This window comes from Phyllobates terribilis, unplaced genomic scaffold, assembly GCF_046119375.1.
Source record: "Phyllobates terribilis strain yellow unplaced genomic scaffold, ASM4611937v1 Scaffold_7__3_contigs__length_470593459, whole genome shotgun sequence".
Classification (NCBI taxonomy): Eukaryota; Metazoa; Chordata; class Amphibia; order Anura; family Dendrobatidae; genus Phyllobates; species Phyllobates terribilis.
In genome coordinates this window covers 51,414,026-51,420,025 of record NW_027362767.1, presented here as the reverse complement: position 1 = coordinate 51,420,025, position 6,000 = coordinate 51,414,026, and the positions used below count along the sequence as shown (strand labels likewise).

At 43.3% G+C, this 6,000-nt stretch overlaps 1 pseudogene; it reads right to left on the bottom strand.

Annotated features, from left to right (window-relative positions):
* Nucleotides 1-655: 655 nt before the first annotated feature.
* Nucleotides 656-3,381, bottom strand: LOC141155350 (uncharacterized; annotated as a pseudogene).
* Nucleotides 3,382-6,000: the final 2,619 nt, after the last annotated feature.

Below are 6,000 nucleotides of genomic sequence, written 5' to 3'. Positions count from 1 at the left end.
TGGGACAGATTAGGCAGAGTTATCTCACAGATGGAATATTTAATAACAGCTCTATGAGGAGCCCTGTTGCTTTGCCGCTCTGGGGCTCTTGGTTCAAATCCCACAGAGGACAACATCTAGCAAGGAGTTTATATACTGTATATTCTCCCTGTGTTTGTGTGGGTTTACTCCGAGTACTCCAATTTCCTTCCACAATCCAAATACATAGTAATAGAGAATTTAGATTGTTAGGCCCAGTGGAGACAATGACTATGATATCTGGAAAGCGCTGTGGAATATGAAGGCGCCATAGAAGTAAAATAAAGAATTATTCTGCTGCATGCCTAATTAGAGAATTATGGCCATAGGGGACATACATAAAGAAATTAGTGGAGTTGCTGTAGTGCAAGAAAACCTGAAATATAGTAAAAGCACCTGTAGGGAAAAAAAGAAAAATTCTAATTAGCTTACTATCCAGTGATGGGTCGTGTCCGTGAAGTTGTTGAGACTGGGATGGTTGCTGCTGGTGAAGTTGCTATTGTAACTTCTGAAGATTGTGTTTCTGCTGCTGAGCTTGTTAGGCTTGGCGCGGGGGCTGAGGAAGGGTCACCTGCTGAACCAAGGTCACCTGCTGAACCTGCACCTGTTGCAGCGTCACTGGCTATTGAATTTGTGCTTACGGAGTCTGCGGCATTTGCTGCTGCTGAAGGCCAGCTTGTTGCAGCTGTTGCTGCTGAATTTGCTGTTATTGGAGCATTTGTGAGGGATTCTGATGCGATTTATGAGTTTGATTCTGAGTTTGATGTTGAATCTGAAAATTGTGTGGTTTCATTTGGTGTTGCTGAAGTGCTGTGCCCGTACTTGATGCTGCTGCTGAAGGGCTTGTGGTTGCACATAATGCTATGGAGTTTGGGCCTGGATTTGCTGGTGTTGTAGGGATTGTACTTGGATTTGCTTCTGCTGTAGGGACTGTGCTTGCATTTGATGTTGCTGCTAAATGGCTGACGGCTGAATCTGCTGCTGGATTGACTGTGACTGAATCTGCTGCTGTTGTAGAGCTTCACTCTGGATTTGCTGCTGCTGCGTGTGTGTAACTGAGGGTGAGGCTGAATTTGCTGCTGCTGCTGCTGAATAGTATGCTGTTGAAGTTGCTGTTTTTGCTGCAATGTTAAATGTTATCTGCTGTTGCTGAAGTTGCTGAATGCTTTGATGAAGGTTTTGCTGCTGTATACCGGGCTGAAGGGTTTGCTGTTGCTGAATTTTCTGCTGTAGTATCTGTTGATGCTATATAGACGTCTGAATTGTCATCTCCTGCTGCTTTAGTGTCTGCTGCTGTCCAGGAGTCTGCTGTTGTTGAAGAATTTGCTGTGTATTTTGAAGCTGATGCGTTTGCTGTAGAGTCTGTTGCTGTTGAAGATGCTATTGCAATTGCTGGTGCTGCTGCTGAAGTGCGTGCTGCTGTTAGAAGTGCTGCATGGTTTGCTGCTGTAGACAAAGTATCTGTTGCTGCTTTGAATATTGCAACAGAGTGAAGTGTTGCTGTTGGTTTACTTCTGAAAACTGTTGCTGTGGAAAAGCCTGCTGGGTGATTTGCTGCTGCAGTTGTTGCTGCTGTATTTGCATGAGCAGCTGAGGCTGAAACTGCACAAGAGGATGGTGCTGCTGCGGGGTCTGACGGGACTGCTGCGGGGTCTGATGGGACTGCTGCGGGGTCTGATGGGACTGCTGCGGGGTCTGATGGTGCTGCTGCGGGGTCTGATGAGACTGCTGCGGGGTCTGATGGTGCTGCTGCGGGGTCTGATGGGACTGCTGCGGGGTCTGATGGGACTGCTGCGGGGTCTGATGGTGCTGCTGCGGGGTCTGATGGGACTGCTGCGGGGTCTGATGGTGCTGCTGCGGGGTCTGATGCGGCTGCTGCGGGGTCTGATGCGGCTGCTGCGGGGTCTGATGGTGCTGCTGCGGGGTCTGATGGGACTGCTGCGGGGTCTGATGGGACTGCTGCTGTAATAGTTGTGGAGCTTCTGGCATTAGGGATTTCATCTGATTGAACAACATGGCATATGGATGTCCTTGCTGGGGATGGCTGTCTTGTTCTAAGTTTTTGGTGGAACCAGACAGCGTTTGTAAAAGCTAAGGAAGAATGAGAACAAGTTAGAGACAAGAAGAGATCTATACAGATATAAAGTACTGTGCAAAAGATTGGCCTGGACCAGTTGCTTAAATGGTTTGTCCTGTGTGTGTGACTAAAGACTTATGAATCCCCTCAGCGATTGCCAGTTTCTGAGCCGGGAATGGCAGTAATGATGCATGACTTCGCTCCATACATTAGACAGCTGTGCCCAATAGACAGGTTTTGCCCAGAAGCATGAATAATGTGACATCATATGACTTTTATATAGGTATACCAGAACTGGACCTATCCCCCCCCCCCTCAGTTTTTCCCCCCACCCTTTAAATTCCGCATGACTTGTTCATTATTAAGCTACATATTCCATATTGACCCCATACAGGTTACTCAAATGTTCGCTGTTAACTTGAGTTGTGATCATTTCACTGTCTTTGTCTATTTACTGGTTATCACTTGTATGAAATCTTTTGCTGTAACTAATTTATACAAAATCATAGTAAAAATGATTAAAGAAAATAATATTTTTTGTAGAAGAAATACAAAACAATGATAAAAAGTAATGAAAAAATAATAAATAGAAATTTGGAAAATATTGTTCCATGGTACCAAAGTTATTATTAGTTGTACCAGCAGGTGTTTTACATCACCCCCTGATGCCACAGTGGAGCCGGTCAATGCCTCACACCTTAAAACCAGTAGGGTGACAGCCATGACAGGACTTGTAGTGCTTTGAAATGGTCTTGAGCACAGAGATGTCATAAATCTCATGTGCTGCCTGGATATCTGACATGCTCCCTGGTCCGTATATACAGAGTTCCCGGGAAGTTAAACTTACATAAGTAAATAACGTGTAGTGCTACATGATATGTAATTTGTGATTTTAATTTTTTTTTGCATCTGCAGAATCAAATGTAAAAGACCCAATGATGTTTTTACATGCAATATAATCTCTGCAGGGGAACGACCCCATCTTTGGTCTCCTGCATACAGTATTGAATAGTCTGATTGGTCTGGCCACATAGTGGCCCCTAACCAGCAAATCCTTTAAGTTTTTAATCCTTCTATTTGTCAATAAGGGAACTTCAGGAAGTGTCAGAGCCAATGGTGGGTCAGTTTTTAGGATAGACCAATGTTTTTGCAAAATGTCACAATGACCTCCCATTGAGAATTCTAAGTGGAAATAAATCTCAATGTGGGATCACTCTGTGTTTTTTTTTTCAAAGTGGAGGTCAATAAATTCAAGCAGGGTGCAGATTTACCACAGCGATAGCCATATTTGATAGATGTTTGGCTCGAGGTTATAGCAAAATAGTTCTTTCGGATCATCTGCTTGTCTCAAAACTTTTCTCAGAGGAACAGATCCTCCTTATCTTCAGGAACTGATCAGTGGGAATGGCCTGTATAATCGATCTAATATGGGCTGAAGATGTGTGCAATAATGAATTATCTGATGTCTCCTTTCTGAAGACATCCGTTTGTATTAGGCCAACCCCTGATGTTTTGAGCTGGATAGCCAAAAAATCAATTTGTTGATTTTGAAACCTGTTTGTGAGCCTGATATTGGAGTCATTGCGGTTCAGCACAGTCATAAAATCTTTATGTTCCATTTTGGTGCCCTGACAAATTCTAAGCAGGTCAACAATGTACCTGTACCAACAATGCACATGGGAAGCAGCCTGGGGGTCACTGTGAAAAATCTCCCTCCCCCATAGCCCTGAGAAAGAGATTTGCATACGATGGCGCACAGGCCGTGCCCATGGCAGTGCCTTGCTTCTGTAAAAAGAATCTATCTTTCAATGTAAAATAATTATGCGTCCTCCTACCTCCCCTCCTATACACACATCTACCTGCCCTCATCAGCGTATAATTCTGTGCTTTTTCATAGAAATCAAACTCATTTGTGACCACCAGATTGTTTATATGATAATCAATCAACACTTAAGATGATACTGATCAGTGTTTGTAAATGTTAAAATCTTTAAATAAATAAATTATACTTACGTTTTATTTAATCAGCCATGGTGCTGCTGAAGCAGCAGACAAACGCTCTGAGGAGTCTAGTGTTTAGAAAGGAGAAAAAAAGACGGGAAGATTAGTGAATTTGGAAAACGGGAACTGAAAAGCGAAACGCTTTTCTCTCACTATGGGACATAGTTAGAGAAATAGATTGACAAATCACAGCTGACATGAACCATAACTACCATTACCCCGATTGCCATTACATCAGGGTAATCGGGAAAAGCCGGGTAAAATGCCAGAATTGGCGCATGTGATGTGATGCACCACTTCTGGGGCAGCTGCAGGCTGGTATTTTTAGGTTGGGAAGGGCCCAATAACCATGGACCTTCCCAGCCTGATAATATCAGCTCACAGTTGTCAGCTTTACCTTTGCTGGTTATCAAAAATAGGGGAGACCCCATGTAATTTTTTTAAGTCATTTATTTATTAGGTTAAACAAGGCTAAACACCCTTTGTGCCAGATGAAAGGCACTAAAGGGTGTAAGTTTATTATATATAGGGGGCTTGTGATATGAAATATGTACTGTATAGGATATCTATCTATTCTGAGTGTTAGAACCTTGCTGTTAGGTTTTTTTTCCTTTGCTGGTCACATGACCTTGTTGGCCTATTTAATCCTGCTCCGCCCTTCTGGCTTTGCTGGACTTCATTGTATATCTACTTTCTAGCTAGCCTGTGCTCTGTATCTAACTCTGTTAGTTTGCTTGGTCTACGGACCTCTATGTTCTATCTATTTTGTTTGTTCGTCTGTCTGCTACTATTTCTGTTAGGAGGTGTCCCATATTCCTCCCAGTCCTTAGTACTTGTAGGGATTCCCTCCCCACATCTATAGGTCTCCGTACAGACTAGATTAGGACTTTAGCAGGTCTGATCGCAGGATCAGGTTCCCTGTTACATCGTAGGGATTCAGCTGAGTCCTATAGTAGGGACAGATCTCCTCTCTTTCCTTAGCTTTGGTAGCAGAACATAACAGTAAGTCCAGCCTGCAAATTCTCTAAGGAAAGATTTTTTTTTTTTGTTCCATCATGGTGTCGGTTCAGGATTTGGCTAAACACCTGCAGGGACTCTCTCTGGAAGTGGCCGAGCTCCGTCAGCACGTGAGTAACTGTCCTGGAGCATATTTCTTGGAGCCTAAGGTATGTTTGCCGGATTTATTTTTTGGTGAACATCGAGAATTTTTTTCATTTAAAAATGCTTGCTTATTGTATTTTCGTTTGAGACCCAAGTCCTCTGGGGATGAATCCCAGCGCGTAGGGTTCATAATGTCACTTTTGCGCAAAGAGCCTCAGGAGTGGGCCTTTTCTTTGCAACCTAGTGATACATGCTTCAGATCAGTGGATAGTTTTTTTTCTGCTTTAGGACTATTATATGATGATCCTGACCGTGTGGCATCAGCTGAGACTGAGTTGAGACGTTTAAAACAAGGATCAGGTAATGTCGAAAAATATTGTACTCATTTTCGTCGTTGGTCCACTCAAACAGGGTGGAACGATTCTGCTCTGAAAAGTCTATTTCTTGCTGGGCTCAGTGAAAGGGTTAAAGACCTGCTAATTGCTTATCCTACACCTGAGGATTTGCAACAGGCTATGCAATTAGCTATACGGGTGGATAGAAGACTGCGTGCTAGGGTTAATGAGAGCAAATCCTCTGCTATGTCAGTTTCTGGTTATGATAATGTGTGTACTAACAGTGGTGAACCGATGGAGATTGGATCGGTGGCACCTCGCTCTCAAGAAAAAGACCGTCGTTTTTCGGAAGGCTTGTGTTTCTATTGCGGAAAATCTGGTCATTTGATTAAAGGCTGTGAGCTTCGTATGAAGAAAGAAAAAAAAATGGTCAGTCACACCCGTATTGCCTGTTTAAATTCCAAGGGT